The 25,300-nt window shown below is 61.8% G+C and overlaps 23 non-coding genes across 23 annotated transcripts; all 23 read right to left on the bottom strand.

Moving 5' to 3' along the window:
* Positions 1-681: 681 nt before the first annotated feature.
* LOC142267712 (U1 spliceosomal RNA) lies at positions 682-845 on the bottom strand. Its single transcript, XR_012733547.1, has one exon. It is a non-coding gene; the product is annotated as a U1 spliceosomal RNA (small nuclear RNA).
* Positions 846-1,765: 920 nt separating this feature from the next.
* LOC142267700 (U1 spliceosomal RNA) lies at positions 1,766-1,929 on the bottom strand. Its single transcript, XR_012733536.1, has one exon. It is a non-coding gene; the product is annotated as a U1 spliceosomal RNA (small nuclear RNA).
* Positions 1,930-2,839: 910 nt separating this feature from the next.
* Positions 2,840-3,003, bottom strand: LOC142267688 (U1 spliceosomal RNA). Its single transcript, XR_012733525.1, has one exon. It is a non-coding gene; the product is annotated as a U1 spliceosomal RNA (small nuclear RNA).
* Positions 3,004-3,914: 911 nt separating this feature from the next.
* On the bottom strand, positions 3,915-4,078 carry LOC142267676 (U1 spliceosomal RNA). Its single transcript, XR_012733514.1, has one exon. It is a non-coding gene; the product is annotated as a U1 spliceosomal RNA (small nuclear RNA).
* A 906-nt stretch (positions 4,079-4,984) lies between these two features.
* LOC142267706 (U1 spliceosomal RNA) lies at positions 4,985-5,148 on the bottom strand. The gene has a single exon (XR_012733542.1). It is a non-coding gene; the product is annotated as a U1 spliceosomal RNA (small nuclear RNA).
* Positions 5,149-6,063: 915 nt separating this feature from the next.
* On the bottom strand, positions 6,064-6,227 carry LOC142267664 (U1 spliceosomal RNA). Its single transcript, XR_012733503.1, has one exon. It is a non-coding gene; the product is annotated as a U1 spliceosomal RNA (small nuclear RNA).
* Positions 6,228-7,132: 905 nt separating this feature from the next.
* LOC142267766 (U1 spliceosomal RNA) lies at positions 7,133-7,296 on the bottom strand. Its single transcript, XR_012733596.1, has one exon. It is a non-coding gene; the product is annotated as a U1 spliceosomal RNA (small nuclear RNA).
* Positions 7,297-8,244: 948 nt separating this feature from the next.
* On the bottom strand, positions 8,245-8,408 carry LOC142267754 (U1 spliceosomal RNA). The gene has a single exon (XR_012733585.1). It is a non-coding gene; the product is annotated as a U1 spliceosomal RNA (small nuclear RNA).
* Positions 8,409-9,315: 907 nt separating this feature from the next.
* LOC142267701 (U1 spliceosomal RNA) lies at positions 9,316-9,479 on the bottom strand. The gene has a single exon (XR_012733537.1). It is a non-coding gene; the product is annotated as a U1 spliceosomal RNA (small nuclear RNA).
* A 919-nt stretch (positions 9,480-10,398) lies between these two features.
* On the bottom strand, positions 10,399-10,562 carry LOC142267715 (U1 spliceosomal RNA). The gene has a single exon (XR_012733550.1). It is a non-coding gene; the product is annotated as a U1 spliceosomal RNA (small nuclear RNA).
* Positions 10,563-11,499: 937 nt separating this feature from the next.
* On the bottom strand, positions 11,500-11,662 carry LOC142267719 (U1 spliceosomal RNA). The gene has a single exon (XR_012733553.1). It is a non-coding gene; the product is annotated as a U1 spliceosomal RNA (small nuclear RNA).
* A 915-nt stretch (positions 11,663-12,577) lies between these two features.
* Positions 12,578-12,741, bottom strand: LOC142267716 (U1 spliceosomal RNA). Its single transcript, XR_012733551.1, has one exon. It is a non-coding gene; the product is annotated as a U1 spliceosomal RNA (small nuclear RNA).
* A 927-nt stretch (positions 12,742-13,668) lies between these two features.
* Positions 13,669-13,832, bottom strand: LOC142267714 (U1 spliceosomal RNA). Its single transcript, XR_012733549.1, has one exon. It is a non-coding gene; the product is annotated as a U1 spliceosomal RNA (small nuclear RNA).
* A 939-nt stretch (positions 13,833-14,771) lies between these two features.
* LOC142267720 (U1 spliceosomal RNA) lies at positions 14,772-14,936 on the bottom strand. The gene has a single exon (XR_012733554.1). It is a non-coding gene; the product is annotated as a U1 spliceosomal RNA (small nuclear RNA).
* Positions 14,937-15,849: 913 nt separating this feature from the next.
* LOC142267708 (U1 spliceosomal RNA) lies at positions 15,850-16,014 on the bottom strand. Its single transcript, XR_012733543.1, has one exon. It is a non-coding gene; the product is annotated as a U1 spliceosomal RNA (small nuclear RNA).
* Positions 16,015-16,917: 903 nt separating this feature from the next.
* On the bottom strand, positions 16,918-17,081 carry LOC142267709 (U1 spliceosomal RNA). The gene has a single exon (XR_012733544.1). It is a non-coding gene; the product is annotated as a U1 spliceosomal RNA (small nuclear RNA).
* Positions 17,082-17,991: 910 nt separating this feature from the next.
* LOC142267710 (U1 spliceosomal RNA) lies at positions 17,992-18,155 on the bottom strand. The gene has a single exon (XR_012733545.1). It is a non-coding gene; the product is annotated as a U1 spliceosomal RNA (small nuclear RNA).
* A 909-nt stretch (positions 18,156-19,064) lies between these two features.
* LOC142267742 (U1 spliceosomal RNA) lies at positions 19,065-19,228 on the bottom strand. The gene has a single exon (XR_012733574.1). It is a non-coding gene; the product is annotated as a U1 spliceosomal RNA (small nuclear RNA).
* Positions 19,229-20,134: 906 nt separating this feature from the next.
* Positions 20,135-20,298, bottom strand: LOC142267730 (U1 spliceosomal RNA). Its single transcript, XR_012733563.1, has one exon. It is a non-coding gene; the product is annotated as a U1 spliceosomal RNA (small nuclear RNA).
* A 911-nt stretch (positions 20,299-21,209) lies between these two features.
* Positions 21,210-21,373, bottom strand: LOC142267657 (U1 spliceosomal RNA). Its single transcript, XR_012733497.1, has one exon. It is a non-coding gene; the product is annotated as a U1 spliceosomal RNA (small nuclear RNA).
* Positions 21,374-22,290: 917 nt separating this feature from the next.
* Positions 22,291-22,454, bottom strand: LOC142267721 (U1 spliceosomal RNA). The gene has a single exon (XR_012733555.1). It is a non-coding gene; the product is annotated as a U1 spliceosomal RNA (small nuclear RNA).
* A 937-nt stretch (positions 22,455-23,391) lies between these two features.
* Positions 23,392-23,554, bottom strand: LOC142267705 (U1 spliceosomal RNA). The gene has a single exon (XR_012733541.1). It is a non-coding gene; the product is annotated as a U1 spliceosomal RNA (small nuclear RNA).
* Positions 23,555-24,491: 937 nt separating this feature from the next.
* LOC142267717 (U1 spliceosomal RNA) lies at positions 24,492-24,659 on the bottom strand. Its single transcript, XR_012733552.1, has one exon. It is a non-coding gene; the product is annotated as a U1 spliceosomal RNA (small nuclear RNA).
* Between the last annotated feature and the right edge of the window lie 641 nt (positions 24,660-25,300).

Raw genomic sequence — 25,300 nt, 5'->3', positions numbered from 1 at the left:
GCTTCGGAGCCCAACGTGCGTTCGACGCCTGTAAACAGGCAGAAGGCTGCAGCTCCGGCTGCTCGCTCAGGGCGGCAGGAAGAGGCCCGGCGTCGGAGGCTCAACGTCGGCAGCCCCACCAGGCGGCCGCAAAAAAGGGCCCGGCCGTGCACTTCCTGCTGCTGCAGCCGCAAGTGCCATCTTTGGAGCGTGCCCGCTGGCGCTCGCTACAAAGCTCCCCTCCCGGCTGAACCAAAGGCCAATTCCTGTCACTACACCAGCGGAGGCATCCACAGCCAGCGGGCCCAGGGGGAACTCGGCCGGTGTGTCCAAAGCAGCCAAGCAAAGATATCAGGACGCCAAATCAAGAGTTAAGGGTTTAAACGGAGAGAGGAAAACGAAAAAACAAAGACCAAGGAAGGAACCCCCCCCCTCCCCTCCCCTCCCCTCCCCTCCCCTCCCCTCCTCTCCCCTCCTCTCTTTTAAAAAAGGCTCACAACAAATCCCAGATACCAAAAGCCAGCAGCAAAGCGAGCGGCTTCCCTTTGGCAGCTTCTAGATGGGGCCACAAGGGGGCACCAACAGGCTGTGCTTGCTTGAGAGTCCCTCGCAGCAGGCAGCAAAAGGAGACTCGCACACCTGTTGGCTCGTGGAGCCCCCCAAGCAGCAGCGTGTATCTGTCTATCTTTGACCAGAGCAAATCAGGGGAAAGCGCGAACGCAGTCCCCCACTACCACAAATTATGCAGTCGAGTTTCCCGCATTTGGGGAAATCGCAGGGGTCAGCACACCCGGAGTGCAATGGATGAGCCTCACCCTGGGAGAACCACCTTAGTGATCATGGTATCTCCCCTGCCAGGTAAGTATGAGTTGGGAGCGCGCCGGCTCGACGGGCGCCCCTCCGGCGCAGGCCCGCTACATCGCGGAGTCTCGGGCGGTGGGGTGAGGCGGGATCCGGGGCCAAAGCCAGGCGTTCCTTCGAGAGGGTGCCACCGAGGCCAGCAGCCTGGGAGCCGGCTACACCCCTTCCATCCCCCCCATGGCAGGCCAAGCTCAAGGCGAAGGCCGTCGTCCAAGATGCACAGCAAGCCAGAGTCATTTGCATAGCGGGGCGGCGGCTTCGGAGCCCAACGTGCGTTCGACGCCTGTAAACAGGCAGAAGGCTGCAGCTCCGGCTGCTCGCTCAGGGCGGCAGGAAGAGGCCCGGCGTCGGAGGCTCAACGTCGGCAGCCCCACCAGGCGGCCGCAAAAAAGGGCCCGGCCGTGCACTTCCTGCTGCTGCAGCCGCAAGTGCCATCTTTGGAGCGTGCCCGCTGGCGCTCGCTACAAAGCTCCCCTCCCGGCTGAACCAAAGGCCAATTCCTGTCACTACACCAGCGGAGGCATCCACAGCCAGCGGGCCCAGGGGGAACTCGGCCGGTGTGTCCAAAGCAGCCAAGCAAAGATATCAGGACGCCAAATCAAGAGTTAAGGGTTTAAACGGAGAGAGGAAAACGAAAAAACAAAGACCAAGGAAGGAACCCCCCCCTCCCCTCCCCTCCCCTCCCCTCCCCTCCCCTCCTCTCTTTTAAAAAAGGCTCACAACAAATCCCAGATACCAAAAGCCAGCAGCAAAGCGAGCGGCTTCCCTTTGGCAGCTTCTAGATGGGGCCACAAGGGGGCACCAACAGGCTGTGCTTGCTTGAGAGTCCCTCGCAGCAGGCAGCAAAAGGAGACTCGCACACCTGTTGGCTCGTGGAGCCCCCCAAGCAGCAGCGTGTATCTGTCTATCTTTGACCAGAGCAAATCAGGGGAAAGCGCGAACGCAGTCCCCCACTACCACAAATTATGCAGTCGAGTTTCCCGCATTTGGGGAAATCGCAGGGGTCAGCACACCCGGAGTGCAATGGATGAGCCTCACCCTGGGAGAACCACCTTAGTGATCATGGTATCTCCCCTGCCAGGTAAGTATGAGTTGGGAGCGCGCCGGCTCGACGGGCGCCCCTCCGGCGCAGGCCCGCTACATCGCGGAGTCTCGGGCGGTGGGGTGAGGCGGGATCCGGGGCCAAAGCCAGGCGTTCCTTCGAGAGGGTGCCACCGAGGCCAGCAGCCTGGGAGCCGGCTACACCCCTTCCATCCCCCCCATGGCAGGCCAAGCTCAAGGCGAAGGCCGTCGTCCAAGATGCACAGCAAGCCAGAGTCATTTGCATAGCGGGGCGGCGGCTTCGGAGCCCAACGTGCGTTCGACGCCTGTAAACAGGCAGAAGGCTGCAGCTCCGGCTGCTCGCTCAGGGCGGCAGGAAGAGGCCCGGCGTCGGAGGCTCAACGTCGGCAGCCCCACCAGGCGGCCGCAAAAAAGGGCCCGGCCGTGCACTTCCTGCTGCTGCAGCCGCAAGTGCCATCTTTGGAGCGTGCCCGCTGGCGCTCGCTACAAAGCTCCCCTCCCGGCTGAACCAAAGGCCAATTCCTGTCACTACACCAGCGGAGGCATCCACAGCCAGCGGGCCCAGGGGGAACTCGGCCGGTGTGTCCAAAGCAGCCAAGCAAAGATATCAGGACGCCAAATCAAGAGTTAAGGGTTTAAACGGAGAGAGGAAAACGAAAAAACAAAGACCAAGGAAGGAACCCCCCCCTCCCCTCCCCTCCCCTCCCCTCCTCTCTTTTAAAAAAGGCTCACAACAAATCCCAGATACCAAAAGCCAGCAGCAAAGCGAGCGGCTTCCCTTTGGCAGCTTCTAGATGGGGCCACAAGGGGGCACCAACAGGCTGTGCTTGCTTGAGAGTCCCTCGCAGCAGGCAGCAAAAGGAGACTCGCACACCTGTTGGCTCGTGGAGCCCCCCAAGCAGCAGCGTGTATCTGTCTATCTTTGACCAGAGCAAATCAGGGGAAAGCGCGAACGCAGTCCCCCACTACCACAAATTATGCAGTCGAGTTTCCCGCATTTGGGGAAATCGCAGGGGTCAGCACACCCGGAGTGCAATGGATGAGCCTCACCCTGGGAGAACCACCTTAGTGATCATGGTATCTCCCCTGCCAGGTAAGTATGAGTTGGGAGCGCGCCGGCTCGACGGGCGCCCCTCCGGCGCAGGCCCGCTACATCGCGGAGTCTCGGGCGGTGGGGTGAGGCGGGATCCGGGGCCAAAGCCAGGCGTTCCTTCGAGAGGGTGCCACCGAGGCCAGCAGCCTGGGAGCCGGCTACACCCCTTCCATCCCCCCCATGGCAGGCCAAGCTCAAGGCGAAGGCCGTCGTCCAAGATGCACAGCAAGCCAGAGTCATTTGCATAGCGGGGCGGCGGCTTCGGAGCCCAACGTGCGTTCGACGCCTGTAAACAGGCAGAAGGCTGCAGCTCCGGCTGCTCGCTCAGGGCGGCAGGAAGAGGCCCGGCGTCGGAGGCTCAACGTCGGCAGCCCCACCAGGCGGCCGCAAAAAAGGGCCCGGCCGTGCACTTCCTGCTGCTGCAGCCGCAAGTGCCATCTTTGGAGCGTGCCCGCTGGCGCTCGCTACAAAGCTCCCCTCCCGGCTGAACCAAAGGCCAATTCCTGTCACTACACCAGCGGAGGCATCCACAGCCAGCGGGCCCAGGGGGAACTCGGCCGGTGTGTCCAAAGCAGCCAAGCAAAGATATCAGGACGCCAAATCAAGAGTTAAGGGTTTAAACGGAGAGAGGAAAACGAAAAAACAAAGACCAAGGAAGGAACCCCCCCCCTCCCCTCCCCTCCTCTCCCCTCCTCTCTTTTAAAAAAGGCTCACAACAAATCCCAGATACCAAAAGCCAGCAGCAAAGCGAGCGGCTTCCCTTTGGCAGCTTCTAGATGGGGCCACAAGGGGGCACCAACAGGCTGTGCTTGCTTGAGAGTCCCTCGCAGCAGGCAGCAAAAGGAGACTCGCACACCTGTTGGCTCGTGGAGCCCCCCAAGCAGCAGCGTGTATCTGTCTATCTTTGACCAGAGCAAATCAGGGGAAAGCGCGAACGCAGTCCCCCACTACCACAAATTATGCAGTCGAGTTTCCCGCATTTGGGGAAATCGCAGGGGTCAGCACACCCGGAGTGCAATGGATGAGCCTCACCCTGGGAGAACCACCTTAGTGATCATGGTATCTCCCCTGCCAGGTAAGTATGAGTTGGGAGCGCGCCGGCTCGACGGGCGCCCCTCCGGCGCAGGCCCGCTACATCGCGGAGTCTCGGGCGGTGGGGTGAGGCGGGATCCGGGGCCAAAGCCAGGCGTTCCTTCGAGAGGGTGCCACCGAGGCCAGCAGCCTGGGAGCCGGCTACACCCCTTCCATCCCCCCCATGGCAGGCCAAGCTCAAGGCGAAGGCCGTCGTCCAAGATGCACAGCAAGCCAGAGTCATTTGCATAGCGGGGCGGCGGCTTCGGAGCCCAACGTGCGTTCGACGCCTGTAAACAGGCAGAAGGCTGCAGCTCCGGCTGCTCGCTCAGGGCGGCAGGAAGAGGCCCGGCGTCGGAGGCTCAACGTCGGCAGCCCCACCAGGCGGCCGCAAAAAAGGGCCCGGCCGTGCACTTCCTGCTGCTGCAGCCGCAAGTGCCATCTTTGGAGCGTGCCCGCTGGCGCTCGCTACAAAGCTCCCCTCCCGGCTGAACCAAAGGCCAATTCCTGTCACTACACCAGCGGAGGCATCCACAGCCAGCGGGCCCAGGGGGAACTCGGCCGGTGTGTCCAAAGCAGCCAAGCAAAGATATCAGGACGCCAAATCAAGAGTTAAGGGTTTAAACGGAGAGAGGAAAACGAAAAAACAAAGACCAAGGAAGGAACCCCCCCCCTCCCCTCCCCTCCCCTCCTCTCTTTTAAAAAAGGCTCACAACAAATCCCAGATACCAAAAGCCAGCAGCAAAGCGAGCGGCTTCCCTTTGGCAGCTTCTAGATGGGGCCACAAGGGGGCACCAACAGGCTGTGCTTGCTTGAGAGTCCCTCGCAGCAGGCAGCAAAAGGAGACTCGCACACCTGTTGGCTCGTGGAGCCCCCCAAGCAGCAGCGTGTATCTGTCTATCTTTGACCAGAGCAAATCAGGGGAAAGCGCGAACGCAGTCCCCCACTACCACAAATTATGCAGTCGAGTTTCCCGCATTTGGGGAAATCGCAGGGGTCAGCACACCCGGAGTGCAATGGATGAGCCTCACCCTGGGAGAGCCACCTTAGTGATCATGGTATCTCCCCTGCCAGGTAAGTATGAGTTGGGAGCGCGCCGGCTCGACGGGCGCCCCTCCGGCGCAGGCCCGCTACATCGCGGAGTCTCGGGCGGTGGGGTGAGGCGGGATCCGGGGCCAAAGCCAGGCGTTCCTTCGAGAGGGTGCCACCGAGGCCAGCAGCCTGGGAGCCGGCTACACCCCTTCCATCCCCCCCATGGCAGGCCAAGCTCAAGGCGAAGGCCGTCGTCCAAGATGCACAGCAAGCCAGAGTCATTTGCATAGCGGGGCGGCGGCTTCGGAGCCCAACGTGCGTTCGACGCCTGTAAACAGGCAGAAGGCTGCAGCTCCGGCTGCTCGCTCAGGGCGGCAGGAAGAGGCCCGGCGTCGGAGGCTCAACGTCGGCAGCCCCACCAGGCGGCCGCAAAAAAGGGCCCGGCCGTGCACTTCCTGCTGCTGCAGCCGCAAGTGCCATCTTTGGAGCGTGCCCGCTGGCGCTCGCTACAAAGCTCCCCTCCCGGCTGAACCAAAGGCCAATTCCTGTCACTACACCAGCGGAGGCATCCACAGCCAGCGGGCCCAGGGGGAACTCGGCCGGTGTGTCCAAAGCAGCCAAGCAAAGATATCAGGACGCCAAATCAAGAGTTAAGGGTTTAAACGGAGAGAGGAAAACGAAAAAACAAAGACCAAGGAAGGAACCCCCCCCTCCCCTCCCCTCCCCTCCCCTCCCCTCCTCTCTTTTAAAAAAGGCTCACAACAAATCCCAGATACCAAAAGCCAGCAGCAAAGCGAGCGGCTTCCCTTTGGCAGCTTCTAGATGGGGCCACAAGGGGGCACCAACAGGCTGTGCTTGCTTGAGAGTCCCTCGCAGCAGGCAGCAAAAGGAGACTCGCACACCTGTTGGCTCGTGGAGCCCCCCAAGCAGCAGCGTGTATCTGTCTATCTTTGACCAGAGCAAATCAGGGGAAAGCGCGAACGCAGTCCCCCACTACCACAAATTATGCAGTCGAGTTTCCCGCATTTGGGGAAATCGCAGGGGTCAGCACACCCGGAGTGCAATGGATGAGCCTCACCCTGGGAGAACCACCTTAGTGATCATGGTATCTCCCCTGCCAGGTAAGTATGAGTTGGGAGCGCGCCGGCTCGACGGGCGCCCCTCCGGCGCAGGCCCGCTACATCGCGGAGTCTCGGGCGGTGGGGTGAGGCGGGATCCGGGGCCAAAGCCAGGCGTTCCTTCGAGAGGGTGCCACCGAGGCCAGCAGCCTGGGAGCCGGCTACACCCCTTCCATCCCCCCCATGGCAGGCCAAGCTCAAGGCGAAGGCCGTCGTCCAAGATGCACAGCAAGCCAGAGTCATTTGCATAGCGGGGCGGCGGCTTCGGAGCCCAACGTGCGTTCGACGCCTGTAAACAGGCAGAAGGCTGCAGCTCCGGCTGCTCGCTCAGGGCGGCAGGAAGAGGCCCGGCGTCGGAGGCTCAACGTCGGCAGCCCCACCAGGCGGCCGCAAAAAAGGGCCCGGCCGTGCACTTCCTGCTGCTGCAGCCGCAAGTGCCATCTTTGGAGCGTGCCCGCTGGCGCTCGCTACAAAGCTCCCCTCCCGGCTGAACCAAAGGCCAATTCCTGTCACTACACCAGCGGAGGCATCCACAGCCAGCGGGCCCAGGGGGAACTCGGCCGGTGTGTCCAAAGCAGCCAAGCAAAGATATCAGGACGCCAAATCAAGAGTTAAGGGTTTAAACGGAGAGAGGAAAACGAAAAAACAAAGACCAAGGAAGGAACCCCCCCCTCCCCTCCCCTCCCCTCCTCTCTTTTAAAAAAGGCTCACAACAAATCCCAGATACCAAAAGCCAGCAGCAAAGCGAGCGGCTTCCCTTTGGCAGCTTCTAGATGGGGCCACAAGGGGGCACCAACAGGCTGTGCTTGCTTGAGAGTCCCTCGCAGCAGGCAGCAAAAGGAGACTCGCACACCTGTTGGCTCGTGGAGCCCCCCAAGCAGCAGCGTGTATCTGTCTATCTTTGACCAGAGCAAATCAGGGGAAAGCGCGAACGCAGTCCCCCACTACCACAAATTATGCAGTCGAGTTTCCCGCATTTGGGGAAATCGCAGGGGTCAGCACACCCGGAGTGCAATGGATGAGCCTCACCCTGGGAGAACCACCTTAGTGATCATGGTATCTCCCCTGCCAGGTAAGTATGAGTTGGGAGCGCGCCGGCTCGACGGGCGCCCCTCCGGCGCAGGCCCGCTACATCGCGGAGTCTCGGGCGGTGGGGTGAGGCGGGATCCGGGGCCAAAGCCAGGCGTTCCTTCGAGAGGGTGCCACCGAGGCCAGCAGCCTGGGAGCCGGCTACACCCCTTCCATCCCCCCCATGGCAGGCCAAGCTCAAGGCGAAGGCCGTCGTCCAAGATGCACAGCAAGCCAGAGTCATTTGCATAGCGGGGCGGCGGCTTCGGAGCCCAACGTGCGTTCGACGCCTGTAAACAGGCAGAAGGCTGCAGCTCCGGCTGCTCGCTCAGGGCGGCAGGAAGAGGCCCGGCGTCGGAGGCTCAACGTCGGCAGCCCCACCAGGCGGCCGCAAAAAAGGGCCCGGCCGTGCACTTCCTGCTGCTGCAGCCGCAAGTGCCATCTTTGGAGCGTGCCCGCTGGCGCTCGCTACAAAGCTCCCCTCCCGGCTGAACCAAAGGCCAATTCCTGTCACTACACCAGCGGAGGCATCCACAGCCAGCGGGCCCAGGGGGAACTCGGCCGGTGTGTCCAAAGCAGCCAAGCAAAGATATCAGGACGCCAAATCAAGAGTTAAGGGTTTAAACGGAGAGAGGAAAACGAAAAAACAAAGACCAAGGAAGGAACCCCCCCCTCCCCTCCCCTCCCCTCCCCTCCCCTCCCCTCCTCCTCCCCTCTCCCCTCCCCTCCCCTCCTCTCTTTTAAAAAAGGCTCACAACAAATCCCAGATACCAAAAGCCAGCAGCAAAGCGAGCGGCTTCCCTTTGGCAGCTTCTAGATGGGGCCACAAGGGGGCACCAACAGGCTGTGCTTGCTTGAGAGTCCCTCGCAGCAGGCAGCAAAAGGAGACTCGCACACCTGTTGGCTCGTGGAGCCCCCCAAGCAGCAGCGTGTATCTGTCTATCTTTGACCAGAGCAAATCAGGGGAAAGCGCGAACGCAGTCCCCCACTACCACAAATTATGCAGTCGAGTTTCCCGCATTTGGGGAAATCGCAGGGGTCAGCACACCCGGAGTGCAATGGATGAGCCTCACCCTGGGAGAACCACCTTAGTGATCATGGTATCTCCCCTGCCAGGTAAGTATGAGTTGGGAGCGCGCCGGCTCGACGGGCGCCCCTCCGGCGCAGGCCCGCTACATCGCGGAGTCTCGGGCGGTGGGGTGAGGCGGGATCCGGGGCCAAAGCCAGGCGTTCCTTCGAGAGGGTGCCACCGAGGCCAGCAGCCTGGGAGCCGGCTACACCCCTTCCATCCCCCCCATGGCAGGCCAAGCTCAAGGCGAAGGCCGTCGTCCAAGATGCACAGCAAGCCAGAGTCATTTGCATAGCGGGGCGGCGGCTTCGGAGCCCAACGTGCGTTCGACGCCTGTAAACAGGCAGAAGGCTGCAGCTCCGGCTGCTCGCTCAGGGCGGCAGGAAGAGGCCCGGCGTCGGAGGCTCAACGTCGGCAGCCCCACCAGGCGGCCGCAAAAAAGGGCCCGGCCGTGCACTTCCTGCTGCTGCAGCCGCAAGTGCCATCTTTGGAGCGTGCCCGCTGGCGCTCGCTACAAAGCTCCCCTCCCGGCTGAACCAAAGGCCAATTCCTGTCACTACACCAGCGGAGGCATCCACAGCCAGCGGGCCCAGGGGGAACTCGGCCGGTGTGTCCAAAGCAGCCAAGCAAAGATATCAGGACGCCAAATCAAGAGTTAAGGGTTTAAACGGAGAGAGGAAAACGAAAAAACAAAGACCAAGGAAGGAACCCCCCCCTCCCCTCCCCTCCCCTCCTCTCTTTTAAAAAAGGCTCACAACAAATCCCAGATACCAAAAGCCAGCAGCAAAGCGAGCGGCTTCCCTTTGGCAGCTTCTAGGTGGGGCCACAAGGGGGCACCAACAGGCTGTGCTTGCTTGAGAGTCCCTCGCAGCAGGCAGCAAAAGGAGACTCGCAATCACCTGTTGGCTCGTGGAGCCCCCCAAGCAGCAGCGTGTATCTGTCTATCTTTGACCAGAGCAAATCAGGGGAAAGCGCAAACGCAGTCCCCCACTACCACAAATTATGCAGTCGAGTTTCCCGCATTTGGGGAAATCGCAGGGGTCAGCACACCCGGAGTGCAATGGATGAGCCTCACCCTGGGAGAACCACCTTAGTGATCATGGTATCTCCCCTGCCAGGTAAGTATGAGTTGGGAGCGCGCCGGCTCGACGGGCGCCCCTCCGGCGCAGGCCCGCTACATCGCGGAGTCTCGGGCGGTGGGGTGAGGCGGGATCCGGGGCCAAAGCCAGGCGTTCTCTTCGAGAGGGTGCCACCGAGGCCAGCAGCCTGGGAGCCGGCTACACCCCTTCCATCCCCCCCATGGCAGGCCAAGCTCAAGGCGAAGGCCGTCGTCCAAGATGCACAGCAAGCCAGAGTCATTTGCATAGCGGGGCGGCGGCTTCGGAGCCCAACGTGCGTTCGACGCCTGTAAACAGGCAGAAGGCTGCAGCTCCGGCTGCTCGCTCAGGGCGGCAGGAAGAGGCCCCGGCGTCGGAGGCTCAACGTCGGCAGCCCCACCAGGCGGCCGCAAAAAAGGGCCCGGCCGTGCACTTCCTGCTGCTGCAGCCGCAAGTGCCATCTTTGGAGCGTGCCCGCTGGCGCTCGCTACAAAGCTCCCCTCCCGGCTGAACCAAAGGCCAATTCCTGTCACTACACCCAGCGGAGGCATCCACAGCCAGCGGGCCCAGGGGGAACTCGGCCCGGTGTGGTCCAAAGCAGCCAAGCAAAGATATCAGGACGCCAAATCAAGAGTTAAGGGTTTAAACGGAGAGAGGAAAACGAAAAAACAAAGACCAAGGAAGGAACCCCCCCCCTCCCCTCCCCTCCCTCCCTCTCCCCTCCTCTCTTTTAAAAAAGGCTCACAACAAATCCAGATACCAAAAGCCAGCAGCAAAGCGAGCGGCTTCCCTTTGGCAGCTTCTAGATGGGGCCACAAGGGGGCACCACAGGCTGTGCTTGCTTGAGAGTCCCTCGCAGCAGGCAGCAAAAGGAGACTCGCACACCTGTTGGCTCGTGGAGCCCCCCAAGCAGCAGCGTGTATCTGTCTATCTTTGACCAGAGCAAATCAGGGGAAAGCGCGAACGCAGTCCCCCACTACCACAAATTATGCAGTCGAGTTTCCCGCATTTGGGGAAATCGCAGGGGGTCAGCACACCCGGAGTGCAATGGATGAGCCTCACCCTGGGAGAACCACCTTAGTGATCATGGTATCTCCCTGCCAGGTAAGTATGAGTTGGGAGCGCGCCGGCTCGACGGGCGCCCCTCCGGCGCAGGCCCGCTACATCGCGGAGTCTCGGGCGGTGGGGTGAGGCGGGATCCGGGGCCAAAGCCAGGCGTTCCTTCGAGAGGGTGCCACCGAGGCCAGCAGCCTGGGAGCCGGCTACACCCCTTCCATCCCCCCCATGGCAGGCCAAGCTCAAGGCGAAGGCCGTCGTCCAAGATGCACAGCAAGCCAGAGTCATTTGCATAGCGGGGCGGCGGCTTCGGAGCCCAACGTGCGTTCGACGCCTGTAAACAGGCAGAAGGCTGCAGCTCCGGCTGCTCGCTCAGGGCGGCAGGAAGAGGCCCGGCGTCGGAGGCTCAACGTCGGCAGCCCCACCAGGCGGCCCGCAAAAAAAGGGCCCGGCCGTGCACTTCCTGCTGCTGCAGCCGCAAGTGCCATCTTTGGAGCGTGCCCGCTGGCGCTCGCTACAAAGCTCCCCTCCCGGCTGAACCAAAGGCCAATTCCTGTCACTACACCAGCGGAGGCATCCACAGCCAGCGGGCCCAGGGGGAACTCGGCCGTGTGTCCAAAGCAGCCAAGCAAAGATATCAGGACGCCAAATCAAGAGTTAAGGTTTAAACGGAGAGAGGAAAAACGAAAAACAAAGACCAAGGAAGGAACCCCCCCCCTCCCCTCCCTCCCTCCCTCCTCTCCCTCCTCTCCCCTCCTCCCCTCCTCTCTTTTAAAAAAGGCTCACAACAAATCCCAGATACCAAAAGCCAGCAGCAAAGCGAGCGGCTTCCCTTTGGCAGCTTCTAGATGGGGCCACAAGGGGGGCACCAACAGGCTGTGCTTGCTTGAGAGTCCCTCGCAGCAGGCAGCAAAAGGAGACTCGCAACACCTGTTGGCTCGTGGAGCCCCCCAAGCAGCAGCGTGTATCTGTCTATCTTTGACCAGAGCAAATCAGGGGAAAGCGCGAACGCAGTCCCCCACTACCACAAATTATGCAGTCGAGTTTCCCGCATTTGGGGAAATCGCAGGGTCAGCACACCCGGAGTGGCAATGGATGAGCCTCACCCTGGAGAACCACCTTAGTGATCATGGTATCTCCCCTGCCAGGTAAGTATGAGTTGGGAGCGCGCCGGCTCGACGGGCGCCCCTCCGGCGCAGGCCCGCTACATCGCGGAGTCTCGGGCGGTGGGGTGAGGCGGGATCCGGGGCCAAAGCCAGGCGTTCCTTCGAGAGGGTGCCACCGAGGCCAGCAGCCTGGGAGCCGGCTACACCCCTTCCATCCCCCCCATGGCAGGCCAAGCTCAAGGCGAAGGCCGTCGTCCAAGATGCACAGCAAGCCAGAGTCATTTGCATAGCGGGGCGGCGGCTTCGGAGCCCAACGTGCGTTCGACGCCTGTAAACAGGCAGAAGGCTGCAGCTCCGGCTGCTCGCTCAGGGCGGCAGGAAGAGGCCCGGCGTCGGAGGCTCAACGTCGGCAGCCCCCACCAGGCGGCCGCAAAAAAGGGCCCGGCCGTGCACTTCCTGCTGCTGCAGCCGCAAGTGCCATCTTTGGAGCGTGCCCGCTGGCGCTCGCTACAAAGCTCCCCCTCCCGGCTGAACCAAAGGCCAATTCCTGTCACTACACCAGCGGAGGCATCCACAGCCAGCGGGCCCAGGGGGAACTCGGCCGGTGTGTCCAAAGCAGCCAAGCAAAGATATCAGGACGCCAAATCAAGAGTTAAGGGTTTAAACGGAGAGAGGAAAACGAAAAAACAAAGACCAAGGAAGGAACCCCCCCCTCCCCTCTCCCTCCCCCTCCCCTCCTCTCTTTTAAAAAAGGCTCACAAACAAATCCCAGATACCAAAAGCCAGCAGCAAAGCGAGCGGCTTCCCTTTGGCAGCTTCTAGATGGGGCCACAAGGGGGCACCAACAGGCTGTGCTTGCTTGAGAGTCCCTCGCAGCAGGCAGCAAAAGGAGACTCGCACACCTGTTGGCTCGTGGAGCCCCCCAAGCAGCAGCGTGTATCTGTCTATCTTTGACCAGAGCAAATCAGGGGAAAGCGCGAACGCAGTCCCCCACTACCACAAATTATGCAGTCGAGTTTCCCGCATTTGGGGAAATCGCAGGGGTCAGCACACCCGGAGTGCAATGGATGAGCCTCACCCTGGGCAGAACCACCTTAGTGATCATGGTATCTCCCCTGCAGGTAAGTATGAGTTGGGAGCGCGCCGGCTCGACGGGCGCCCCTCCGGCGCAGGCCCGCTACATCGCGGAGTCTCGGGCGGTGGGGTGAGGCGGGATCCGGGGCCAAAGCCAGGCGTTCCTTCGAGAGGGTGCCACCGAGGCCAGCAGCCTGGGAGCCGGCTACACCCCTTCCATCCCCCCCATGGCAGGCCCAAGCTCAAGGCGAAGGCCGTCGTCCAAGATGCACAGCAAGCCAGAGTCATTTGCATAGCGGGGCGGCGGCTTCGGAGCCCAACGTGCGTTCGACGCCTGTAAACAGGCAGAAGGCTGCAGCTCCGGCTGCTCGCTCAGGGCGGCAGGAAGAGGCCCGGCGTCGGAGGCTCAACGTCGGCAGCCCCACCAGGCGGCCGCAAAAAAGAGGGCCCGGCCGTGCACTTCCTGCTGCTGCAGCCGCAAGTGCCATCTTTGGAGCGTGCCCGCTGGCGCTCGCTACAAAGCTCCCCTCCGGCTGAACCAAAGGCCAATTCCTGTCACCTACACCAGCGGAGGCATCCACAGCCAGCGGGCCCAGGGGGAACTCGGCCGGTGTGTCCAAAGCAGCCAAGCAAAGATATCAGGACGCCAAATCAAGAGTTAAGGGTTTAAACGGAGAGAGGAAAACGAAAAAACAAAGACCAAGGAAGGAACCCCCCCTCCCCTCCCTCCCCTCCCCTCCTCTCCCCTCCCCTCCTCTCTTTTAAAAAAAGGCTCACAACAAATCCCAGATACCAAAAGCCAGCAGCAAAGCGAGCGGCTTCCCTTTGGCAGCTTCTAGATGGGGCCACAAGGGGGCACCAACAGGCTGTGCTTGCTTGAGAGTCCCTCGCAGCAGGCAGCAAAAGGAGACTCGCACACCTGTTGGCTCGTGGAGCCCCCCAAGCAGCAGCGTGTATCTGTCTATCTTTGACCAGAGCAAATCAGGGGAAAGCGCGAACGCAGTCCCCCACTACCACAAATTATGCAGTCGAGTTTCCGCATTTGGGGAAATCGCAGGGGTCAGCACACCCGGAGTGCAATGGATGAGCCTCACCCTGGGAGAACCACCTTAGTGATCATGGATATCTCCCCTGCCAGGTAAGTATGAGTTGGGAGCGCGCCGGCTCGACGGGCGCCCCTCCGGCGCAGGCCCGCTACATCGCGGAGTCTCGGGCGGTGGGGTGAGGCGGGATCCGGGGCCAAAGCCAGGCGTTCCTTCGAGAGGGTGCCACCGAGGCCAGCAGCCTGGGAGCCGGCTACACCCCTTCCATCCCCCCCCATGGCAGGCCAAGCTCAAGGCGAAGGCCGTCGTCCAAGATGCACAGCAAGCCAGAGTCATTTGCATAGCGGGGCGGCGGCTTCGGAGCCCAACGTGCGTTCGACGCCTGTAAACAGGCAGAAGGCTGCAGCTCCGGCTGCTCGCTCAGGGCGGCAGGAAGAGGCCCGGCGTCGGAGGCTCAACGTCGGCAGCCCCACCAGGCGGCCGCAAAAAAAGGGCCCGGCCGTGCACTTCCTGCTGCTGCAGCCGCAAGTGCCATCTTTGGAGCGTGCCCGCTGGCGCTCGCTACAAAGCTCCCCTCCCGGCTGAACCAAAGGCCAATTCCTGTCACTACACCAGCGGAGGCATCCACAGCCAGCGGGCCCAGGGGGAACTCGGCCGGTGTGTCCAAAGCAGCCAAGCAAAGATATCAGGACGCCAAATCAAGAGTTAAGGGTTTAAACGGAGAGAGGAAAACGAAAAAACAAAGACCAAGGAAGGAACCCCCCCCCTCCCCTCCCTCCCCTCCTCCCCTCCTCTCCTCTCCCCTCCTCTCCCCTCCTCTCTTTTAAAAAAGGCTCACAACAAATCCCAGATACCAAAAGCCAGCAGCAAAGCGAGCGGCTTCCCTTTGGCAGCTTCTAGATGGGGCCACAAGGGGCACCAACAGGCTGTGCTTGCTTGAGAGTCCCTCGCAGCAGGCAGCAAAAGGAGACTCGCACACCTGTTGGCTCGTGGAGCCCCCCAAGCAGCAGCGTGTATCTGTCTATCTTTGACCAGAGCAAATCAGGGGAAAGCGCGAACGCAGTCCCCCACTACCACAAATTATGCAGTCGAGTGTTTCCCGCATTTGGGAAATCGCAGGGGTCCAGCACACCCGAAGTGCAATGGATGAGCCTCACCCTGGGAGAACCACCTTAGTGATCATGGTATCTCCCTGCCAGGTAAGTATGAGTTGGGAGCGCGCCGGCTCGACGGGCGCCCCTCCGCGCAGGCCCGCTACATCGCGGAGTCTCGGGCGGTGGGGTGAGGCGGGATCCGGGGCCAAAGCCAGGCGTTCCTTCGAGAGGGTGCCACCGAGGCCAGCAGCCTGGGAGCCGGCTACACCCCTTCCATCCCCCCCCATGGCAGGCCAAGCTCAAGGCGAAGGCCGTCGTCCAAGATGCACAGCAAGCCAGAGTCATTTGCATAGCGGGGCGGCGGCTTCGGAGCCCAACGTGCGTTCGACGCCTGTAAACAGGCAGAAGGCTGCAGCTCCGGCTGCTCGCTCAGGGCGGCAGGAAGAGGCCCGGCGTCGGAGGCTCAACGTCGGCAGCCCCACCAGGCGGCCGCAAAAAAGGGGCCCGGCCGTGCACTTCCTGCTGCTGCAGCCGCAAGTGCCATCTTTGGAGCGTGCCCGCTGGCGCTCGCTACAAAGCTCCCCCTCCGGCTGAACCAAAGGCCAATTCCTGTCACTACACCAGCGGAGGCATCCACAGCCAGCGGGCCCAGGGGAACTCGGCCGGTGTGTCCAAAGCAGCCAAGCAAAGATATCAGGACGCCAAATCAAGAGTTAAGGGTTTAAACGGAGAGAGGAAAACGAAAAAACAAAGACCAAGGAAGGAACCCCCCCCTCCCTCCCCTCCCCTCCCCTCCCTCCTCTCTTTTAAAAAAGGCTCACAACAAATCCCAGATACCAAAAGCCAGCAGCAAAGCGAGCGGCTTCCCTTTGGCAGCTTCTAGATGGGGCCACAAGGGGGCACCAACAGGCTGTGCTTGCTTGAGAGTCCCTCGCAGCAGGCAGCAAAAGGAGACTCGCACACCTGTTGGCTCGTGGAGCCCCCCAAGCAGCAGCGTGTATCTGTCTATCTTTGACCAGAGCAAATCAGGGGAAAGCGCGAACGCAGTCCCCCACTACCACAAATTATGCAGTCGAGTTTCCCGCATTTGGGGAAATCGCAGGGGTCAGCACACCCGGAGTGCAATGGATGAGCCTCACCCCTGGGAGAACCACCTTAGTGATCATGGTATCTCCCCTGCCAGGTAAGTATGAGTTGGGAGCGCGCCGGCTCGACGGGCGCCCCTCCGGCGCAGGCCCGCTACATCGCGGAGTCTCGGGCGGTGGGGTGAGGCGGGATCCGGGGCCAAAGCCAGGCGTTCCTTCGAGAGGGTGCCACCCGAGGCCAGCAGCCTGGGAGCCGGCTACACCCCTTCCATCCCCCCCCATGGCAGGCCAAGCTCAAGGCGAAGGCCGTCGTCCAAGATGCACAGCAAGCCAGAGTCATTTGCATAGCGGGGCGGCGGCTTCGGAGCCCAACGTGCGTTCGACGCCTGTAAACAGGCAGAAGGCTGCAGCTCCGGCTGCTCGCTCAGGGCGGCAGGAAGAGGCCCGGCGTCGGAGGCTCAACGTCGGCAGCCCCACCAGGCGGCCGCAAAAAAAGGGCCCGGCCGTGCACTTCCTGCTGCTGCAGCCGCAAGTGCCATCTTTGGAGCGTGCCCGCTGGCGCTCGCTACAAAGCTCCCCTCCCCGGCTGAACCAAAGGCCAATTCCTGTCACTACACCAGCGGAGGCATCCACAGCCAGCGGGCCCAGGGGGAACTCGGCCGGTGTGTCCAAAGCAGCCAAGCAAAGATATCAGGACGCCAAATCAAGAGTTAAGGGTTTAAACGGAGAGAGGAAAACGAAAAAACAAAGACCAAGGAAGGAACCCCCCCCCTCCCCTCCTCTCTTTTAAAAAAGGCTCACAACAAATCCCAGATACCAAAAGCCAGCAGCAAAGCGAGCGGCTTCCCTTTGGCAGCTTCTAGATGGGGCCACAAGGGGGCACCAACAGGCTGTGCTTGCTTGAGAGTCCCTCGCAGCAGGCAGGCAAAAGGAGACTCGCACACCTGTTGGCTCGTGGAGCCCCCCAAGCAGCAGCGTGTATCTGTCTATCTTTGACCAGAGCAAATCAGGGGGAAAGGCGCGAACGCAGTCCCCCACTACCACAAATTATGCAGTCGAGTTTCCCGCATTTGGGGAAATCGCAGGGGTCAGCACACCCGGAGTGCAATGGATGAGCCTCACCCTGGGAGAACCACCTTAGTGATCATGGTATCTCCCCTGCCAGGTAAGTATGAGTTGGGAGCGCGCCGGCTCGACGGGCGCCCCTCCGGCGCAGGCCCGCTACATCGCGGAGTCTCGGGCGGTGGGGTGAGGCGGGATCCGGGGCCAAAGCCAGGCGTTCCTTCGAGAGGGTGCCACCGAGGCCAGCAGCCTGGGAGCCGGCTACACCCCTTCCATCCCCCCCATGGCAGGCCCAAGCTCAAGGCGAAGGGCCGTCGTCCAAGATGCACAGCAAGCCAGAGTCATTGCATAGCGGGGCGGCGGCTTCGGAGCCCAACGTGCGTTCGACGCCTGTAAACAGGCAGAAGGCTGCAGCTCCGGGCTGCTCGCTCAGGGCGGCAGGAAGAGGCCCGGCGTCGGAGGCTCAACGTCGGCAGCCCCACCCAGGCGGCCCGCAAAAAAGGGGCCCGGCCGTGCACTTCCTGCTGCTGCAGCCGCAAGTGCCATCTTTGGAGCGTGCCCGCTGGCGCTCGCGCTACAAAGCTCCCCTCCCGGCTGAACCAAAGGCCAATTCCTGTCACTACACCAGCGGAGGCATCCACAGCCAGCGGGCCCAGGGGGAACTCGGCCGGTGTGTCCAAAGCAGCCAAGCAAAGATATCAGGACGCCAAATCAAGAGTTAAGGGTTTAAACGGAGAGAGGAAAACGAAAAAACAAAGACCAAGGAAGGAACCCCCCCCTCCCCTCCCCTCCCCTCCTCTCTTTTAAAAAGGCTCACAACAAATCCCAGATACCAAAAGCCAGCAGCAAAGCGAGCGGCTTCCCTTTGGCAGCTTCTAGATGGGGCCACAAGGGGGCACCAACAGGCTGTGCTTGCTTGAGAGTCCCTCGCAGCAGGCAGCAAAAGGAGACTCGCACACCTGTTGGCTCGTGAGCCCCCCAAGCAGCAGCGTGTATCTGTCTATCTTTGACCAGAGCAAATCAGGGGAAAGCGCGAACGCAGTCCCCCACTACCACAAATTATGCAGTCGAGTTTCCCGCATTGGGGAAATCGCAGGGGGTCAGCACACCCGGAGTGCAATGGATGAGCCTCACCCTGGGAGAACCACCTTAGTGATCATGGTATCTCCCCTGCCAGGTAAGTATGAGTTGGGAGCGCGCCGGCTCGACGGGCCCCTCCGGCGCAGGCCCGCTACATCGCGGAGTCTCGGGCGGTGGGGTGAGGCGGGATCCGGGGCCAAAGCCAGGCGTTCCTTCGAGAGGGTGCCACCGAGGCCAGCAGCCTGGGAGCCGGCTACACCCCCTTCCATCCCCCCCATGGCAGGCCAAGCTCAAGGCGAAGGCCGTCGTCCAAGATGCACAGCAAGCCAGAGTCATTTGCATAGCGGGGCGGCGGCTTCGGAGCCCAACGTGCGTTCGACGCCTGTAAACAGGCAGAAGGCTGCAGCTCCGGCTGCTCGCTCAGGGCGGCAGGAAGAGGCCCGGCGTCGGAGGCTCAACGTCGGCAGCCCCACCAGGCGGCCGCAAAAAAGGGCCCGGCCGTGCACTTCCTGCTGCTGCAGCCGCAAGTGCCATCTTTGGAGCGTGCCCGCTGGCGCTCGCTACAAAGCTCCCCTCCCGGCTGAACCAAAGGCCAATTCCTGTCACTACACCAGCGGAGGCATCCACAGCCAGCGGGCCCAGGGGGAACTCGGCCGGTGTGTCCAAAGCAGCCAAGCAAAGATATCAGGACGCCAAATCAAGAGTTAAGGGTTTAAACGGAGAGAGGAAAACGAAAAAACAAAGACCAAGGAAGGAACCCCCCCCTCCCCTCCCCTCCCCTCCCCTCCTCTCTTTTAAAAAAGGCTCACAACAAATCCCAGATACCAAAAGCCAGCAGCAAAGCGAGCGGCTTCCCTTTGGCAGCTTCTAGATGGGGCCACAAGGGGGCACCAACAGGCTGTGCTTGCTTGAGAGTCCCTCGCAGCAGGCAGCAAAAGGAGACTCGCACACCTGTTGGCTCGTGGAGCCCCCCAAGCAGCAGCGTGTATCTGTCTATCTTTGACCAGAGCAAATCAGGGGAAAGCGCGAACGCAGTCCCCCACTACCACAAATTATGCAGTCGAGTTTCCCGCATTTGGGGAAATCGCAGGGGTCAGCACACCCGGAGTGCAATGGATGAGCCTCACCCTGGGAGAACCACCTTAGTGATCATGGTATCTCCCCTGCCAGGTAAGTATGAGTTGGGAGTGCGCCGGCTCGACGGGCGCCCCTCCGGCGCAGGCCCGCTACATCGCGGAGTCTCGGGCGGTGGGGTGAGGCGGGATCCGGGGCCAAAGCCAGGCGTTCCTTCGAGAGGGTGCCACCGAGGCCAGCAGCCTGGGAGCCGGCTACACCCCTTCCATCCCCCCCATGGCAGGCCAAGCTCAAGGCGAAGGCCGTCGTCCAAGATGCACAGCAAGCCAGAGTCATTTGCATAGCGGGGCGGCGGCTTCGGAGCCCAACGTGCGTTCGACGCCTGTAAACAGGCAGAAGGCTGCAGCTCCGGCTGCTCGCTCAGGGCGGCAGGAAGAGGCCCGGCGTCGGAGGCTCAACGTCGGCAGCCCCACCAGGCGGCCGCAAAAAAGGGCCCGGCCGTGCACTTCCTGCTGCTGCAGCCGCAAGTGCCATCTTTGGAGCGTGCCCGCTGGCGCTCGCTACAAAGCTCCCCTCCCGGCTGAACCAAAGGCCAATTCCTGTCACTACACCAGCGGAGGCATCCACAGCCAGCGGGCCCAGGGGGAACTCGGCCGGTGTGTCCAAAGCAGCCAAGCAAAGATATCAGGACGCCAAATCAAGAGTTAAGGGTTTAAACGGAGAGAGGAAAACGAAAAAACAAAGACCAAGGAAGGAACCCCCCCCCTCCCCTCCCCTCCCCTCCTCTCTTTTAAAAAAGGCTCACAACAAATCCCAGATACCAAAAGCCAGCAGCAAAGCGAGCGGCTTCCCTTTGGCAGCTTCTAGATGGGGCCACAAGGGGGCACCAACAGGCTGTGCTTGCTTGAGAGTCCCTCGCAGCAGGCAGCAAAAGGAGACTCGCACACCTGTTGGCTCGTGGAGCCCCCCAAGCAGCAGCGTGTATCTGTCTATCTTTGACCAGAGCAAATCAGGGGAAAGCGCGAACGCAGTCCCCCACTACCACAAATTATGCAGTCGAGTTTCCCGCATTTGGGGAAATCGCAGGGGTCAGCACACCCGGAGTGCAATGGATGAGCCTCACCCTGGGAGAACCACCTTAGTGATCATGGTATCTCCCCTGCCAGGTAAGTATGAGTTGGGAGCGCGCCGGCTCGACGGGCGCCCCTCCGGCGCAGGCCCGCTACATCGCGGAGTCTCGGGCGGTGGGGTGAGGCGGGATCCGGGGCCAAAGCCAGGCGTTCCTTCGAGAGGGTGCCACCGAGGCCAGCAGCCTGGGAGCCGGCTACACCCCTTCCATCCCCCCCATGGCAGGCCAAGCTCAAGGCGAAGGCCGTCGTCCAAGATGCACAGCAAGCCAGAGTCATTTGCATAGCGGGGCGGCGGCTTCGGAGCCCAACGTGCGTTCGACGCCTGTAAACAGGCAGAAGGCTGCAGCTCCGGCTGCTCGCTCAGGGCGGCAGGAAGAGGCCCGGCGTCGGAGGCTCAACGTCGGCAGCCCCACCAGGCGGCCGCAAAAAAGGGCCCGGCCGTGCACTTCCTGCTGCTGCAGCCGCAAGTGCCATCTTTGGAGCGTGCCCGCTGGCGCTCGCTACAAAGCTCCCCTCCCGGCTGAACCAAAGGCCAATTCCTGTCACTACACCAGCGGAGGCATCCACAGCCAGCGGGCCCAGGGGGAACTCGGCCGGTGTGTCCAAAGCAGCCAAGCAAAGATATCAGGACGCCAAATCAAGAGTTAAGGGTTTAAACGGAGAGAGGAAAACGAAAAAACAAAGACCAAGGAAGGAACCCCCCCCCTCCCCTCCCCTCCTCTCCCCTCCTCTCTTTTAAAAAAGGCTCACAACAAATCCCAGATACCAAAAGCCAGCAGCAAAGCGAGCGGCTTCCCTTTGGCAGCTTCTAGATGGGGCCACAAGGGGGCACCAACAGGCTGTGCTTGCTTGAGAGTCCCTCGCAGCAGGCAGCAAAAGGAGACTCGCACACCTGTTGGCTCGTGGAGCCCCCCAAGCAGCAGCGTGTATCTGTCTATCTTTGACCAGAGCAAATCAGGGGAAAGCGCGAACGCAGTCCCCCACTACCACAAATTATGCAGTCGAGTTTCCCGCATTTGGGGAAATCGCAGGGGTCAGCACACCCGGAGTGCAATGGATGAGCCTCACCCTGGGAGAACCACCTTAGTGATCATGGTATCTCCCCTGCCAGGTAAGTATGAGTTGGGAGCGCGCCGGCTCGACGGGCGCCCCTCCGGCGCAGGCCCGCTACATCGCGGAGTCTCGGGCGGTGGGGTGAGGCGGGATCCGGGGCCAAAGCCAGGCGTTCCTTCGAGAGGGTGCCACCGAGGCCAGCAGCCTGGGAGCCGGCTACACCCCTTCCATCCCCCCCCATGGCAGGCCAAGCTCAAGGCGAAGGCCGTCGTCCAAGATGCACAGCAAGCCAGAGTCATTTGCATAGCGGGGCGGCGGCTTCGGAGCCCAACGTGCGTTCGACGCCTGTAAACAGGCAGAAGGCTGCAGCTCCGGCTGCTCGCTCAGGGCGGCAGGAAGAGGCCCGGCGTCGGAGGCTCAACGTCGGCAGCCCCACCAGGCGGCCGCAAAAAAGGGCCCGGCCGTGCACTTCCTGCTGCTGCAGCCGCAAGTGCCATCTTTGGAGCGTGCCCGCTGGCGCTCGCTACAAAGCTCCCCTCCCGGCTGAACCAAAGGCCAATTCCTGTCACTACACCAGCGGAGGCATCCACAGCCAGCGGGCCCAGGGGGAACTCGGCCGGTGTGTCCAAAGCAGCCAAGCAAAGATATCAGGACGCCAAATCAAGAGTTAAGGGTTTAAACGGAGAGAGGAAAACGAAAAAACAAAGACCAAGGAAGGAACCCCCCCCCTCCCCTCCCCTCCCCTCCCCTCCCCTCCTCTCTTTTAAAAAAGGCTCACAACAAATCCCAGATACCAAAAGCCAGCAGCAAAGCGAGCGGCTTCCCTTTGGCAGCTTCTAGATGGGGCCACAAGGGGGCACCAACAGGCTGTGCTTGCTTGAGAGTCCCTCGCAGCAGGCAGCAAAAGGAGACTCGCACACCTGTTGGCTCGTGGAGCCCCCCAAGCAGCAGCGTGTATCTGTCTATCTTTGACCAGAGCAAATCAGGGGAAAGCGCGAACGCAGTCCCCCACTACCACAAAATTATGCAGTCGAGTTCCCGCATTTGGGGAAATCGCAGGGTCAGCACACCCGGAGTGCAATGGATGAGCCTCACCCTGGGAGAACCACCTTAGTGATCATGGGTATCTCCCCTGCCAGGTAAGTATGAGTTGGAGAGCGCGCCGGCTCGACGGGCGCCCCTCCGGCGCAGGCCCGCTACATCGCGGAGTCTCGGGCGGTGGGGTGAGGCGGGATCCGGGGCCAAAGCCAGGCGTTCCTTCGAGAGGGTGCCACCGAGGCCAGCAGCCTGGGAGCCGGCTACACCCCTTCCATCCCCCCCATGGCAGGCCAAGCTCAAGGCGAAGGCCGTCGTCCAAGATGCACAGCAAGCCAGAGTCATTTGCATAGCGGGGCGGCGGCTTCGGAGCCCAACGTGCGTTCGACGCCTGTAAACAGGCAGAAGGCTGCAGCTCCGGCTGCTCGCTCAGGGCGGCAGGAAGAGGCCCGGCGTCGGAGGCTCAACGTCGGCAGCCCCACCAGGCGGCCGCAAAAAAGGGCCCGGCCCGTGCACTTCCTGCTGCTGCAGCCGCAAGTGCCATCTTTGGAGCGTGCCCGCTGGCGCTCGCTCTACAAGCTCCCCTCCCGGCTGAACCAAAGGCCAATTCCTGTCACTACCTCCAGCGGAGGCATCCACAGCCAGCGGGCCCAGGGGGAACTCGGCCGGTGTGTCCAAAGCAGCCAAGCAAAGATATCAGGACGCCCAAATCAAGAGTTAAGGGTTTAAACGGAGAGAGGAAAAACGAAAAAAACAGAGACCAAGGAAGGAACCCCCCCCCTCCCCTCCCCTCCCCTCCCCCTCCCCTCCTCCCTCCCCTCCTCTCTTTTAAAAAAGGCTCACAACAAATCCCAGATACCAAAAGCCAGCAGCAAAGCGAGCGGCTTCCCTTTGGCAGCTTCTAGATGGGGCCACAAGGGGGCACCAACAGGCTGTGCTTGCTTGAGAGTCCCTCGCAGCAGGCAGCAAAAGGAGACTCGCACACCTGTTGGCTCGTGGAGCCCCCCAGAGCAGCAGCGTGTATCTGTCTATCTTTGACCAGAGCAAATCAGGGGAAAGCGCGAACGCAGTCCCCCACTACCACAAATTATGCAGTCGAGTTTCCCGCATTTGGGAAATCGCAGGGGTCAGCACACCCGGAGTGCAATGGATGAGCCTCACCCTGGGAGAACCACCTTAGTGATCATGGTATCTCCCCTGCCAGGTAAGTATGAGTTGGGAGCGCGCCGGCTCGACGGGCGCCCCTCCGGCGCAGGCCCGCTACATCGCGGAGTCTCGGGCGGTGGGGTGAGGCGGGATCCGGGGCCAAAGCCAGGCGTTCCTTCGAGAGGGTGCCACCGAGGCCAGCAGCCTGGGAGCCGGCTACACCCCCTTCCATCCCCCCCATGGCAGGCCAAGCTCAAGGCGAAGGCCGTCGGTCCAAGATGCACAGCAAGCCAGAGTCCATTTGCATAGCGGGGCGGCGGCTTCGGAGCCCAAACGTGCGTTCGACGCCTGTAAACAGGCAGAAGGCTGCAGCTCGGCTTGCTCGCTCAGGGGCGGCAGGAAGAGGCCGCGGCGTCGGAGGCTCAACGTCGGCAGCCCCAGCCAGGCGGCCGCAAAAAAGGCCCGGCCGTGCAGCTTCCTGCTGCTGGCAGCGCAAGTGCCATCTTTGGAGCGTGCCCGCTGGCGCTCGCTACAAAGCTCCTCCTCCCGGCTGGAACCAAAGGCCAATTCCTGTCACTACACCAGCGGAGGCATCCACAGCCAGCGGGCCCAGGGGGAACTCGGCCGGTGTGTCCGAAAGCAGCCAAGCAAAAGATATCAGGACGCCAAATCAAGAGTTAAGGGTTTTAAACGGAGAGAGGGAAAACGAAAAACAAGAGACCAAGGAAGGAACCCCCCCCTCCCCTCCCTCCCCTCCCCTCCCCTCCCCTCCTCGTCTTTTGAAAAAGGGCTCGACAACAAATCCCAGATACCAAAAGCCAGCAGCAAAGCGAGCGGCTTCCCTTTGGCAGCTTCTAGATGGGGCCACAAGGGGGCACCAACAGGCTGTGCTTGCTTGAGAGTCCCTCGCAGCAGGCAGCAAAAAGGAGACTCGCACACCTGTTGGCTCGTGCGAGCCCCCCAAGCAGCAGCGTGTATCTGTCTATCTTTGACCAGAGCAAATCAGGGGAAAGCGCGAACGCAGTCCCCCACTACCACAAATTATGCAGTCGAGTTTCCCGCATTTGGGGAAATCGCAGGGGTCAGCACACCCGGAGTGCAATGGATGAGCCTCACCCTGGGAGAACCACCTTAGTGATCATGGATAGCTCTCCCCTGCCCAGGTAAGTATGAGTTGGGGAGCGCGCCGGCTCGACGGGCGCCCCTCCCGGACGCAGGCCCGCTACATCGCGGAGTCTCGGGCCGGTGGGGTGAGGCGGGATCCGGGGCACAAAGCCAGGCGTTCCTTCGAGAGGGTGCCACCGAGGCCAGCAGCCTGGGAGCCGGCTACACCCCTTCCATTCCCCCCCATGGCAGGCCAAGCTCAAGGCGAAGGCCGTCGTCCAAGATGCACAGCAAGCCAGAGTCATTTGCATAGCGGGGCGGCGGCTTCGGAGCCCAACGTGCGTTCGAGCGCCTGGTAACAGGCAGAAAGGCTGCAGCTCCGGCTGCTCGCTCAGGGCGGCAGGAAGAGGCCCCGGCGTCGGAGGCTCAACGTCGGCAGCCCCACCAGGCGGGCCGCAAAAAAGGGGCCCGGCCGTGGCACTTCCTGCTGGCTGCCAGCCGCAAGTGCCATCTTTGGAGCGTGCCCGCTGGCGCTCGCTACAAAGCTCCCCTCCCCCGGCTGAACCAAAGGCCCATTCCTGTCACTACACCAGCGGAGGCATCCACAGCCAGCGGCCCAGGGGGAACTCGGCCGGTGTGTCCAAAGCAGCCAAGCAAAGATATCAGGACGCCAAATCAAGAGTTAAGGGTTTTAAACGGAGAGAGGAA

Source organism: Anomaloglossus baeobatrachus, unplaced genomic scaffold (assembly GCF_048569485.1).
Source record: "Anomaloglossus baeobatrachus isolate aAnoBae1 unplaced genomic scaffold, aAnoBae1.hap1 Scaffold_2964, whole genome shotgun sequence".
Taxonomy (NCBI): domain Eukaryota; kingdom Metazoa; phylum Chordata; class Amphibia; order Anura; family Aromobatidae; genus Anomaloglossus; species Anomaloglossus baeobatrachus.
Note: the sequence above shows the minus strand (reverse complement) of the source record. Positions and strands in the feature narration are given on the sequence as shown.